We start from the raw sequence: 408 nt of genomic DNA on the forward strand, positions 1-408 counted from the left end.
TTGAGTGTATCTGCAGTGGTCTTTAGGCTTCCCAGCCATTGTGTGTGTGTACATGTGCTGTTATATCTGACTCTTCTGCTACCCCGTGGACTGTTTGGCCACCCAGCTTCTCTGTCCATGGAATTTTCCAGGCAGGAATACTGGAGTGGGTTGCCATTTCATCCTCCAGGGGGATCTTCCTCACCCAGGGATCAAACCTGCATCTCTTGCGTCTCCCGCATTGGCAGGTGGATTCTTCACCGCTAGCACCACTGGATAGTCTTTCTTCATTCTTTTAGATTGTTTAAAAACTGTGGTAGGTTGATGTTTGATCTTTTGACTATAAACCATAAGTAAGTCTGCCTTGTCACTGGGTGAAAACACAGGTCAGTATGACCTGGAGAACTCAGTCTGTGACCCTGCCTCTCC

Source organism: Bison bison, unplaced genomic scaffold (assembly GCF_000754665.1).
Source record: "Bison bison bison isolate TAMUID 2011002044 unplaced genomic scaffold, Bison_UMD1.0 scf7180017864215, whole genome shotgun sequence".
In the NCBI taxonomy this organism is placed as follows: domain Eukaryota; kingdom Metazoa; phylum Chordata; class Mammalia; order Artiodactyla; family Bovidae; genus Bison; species Bison bison.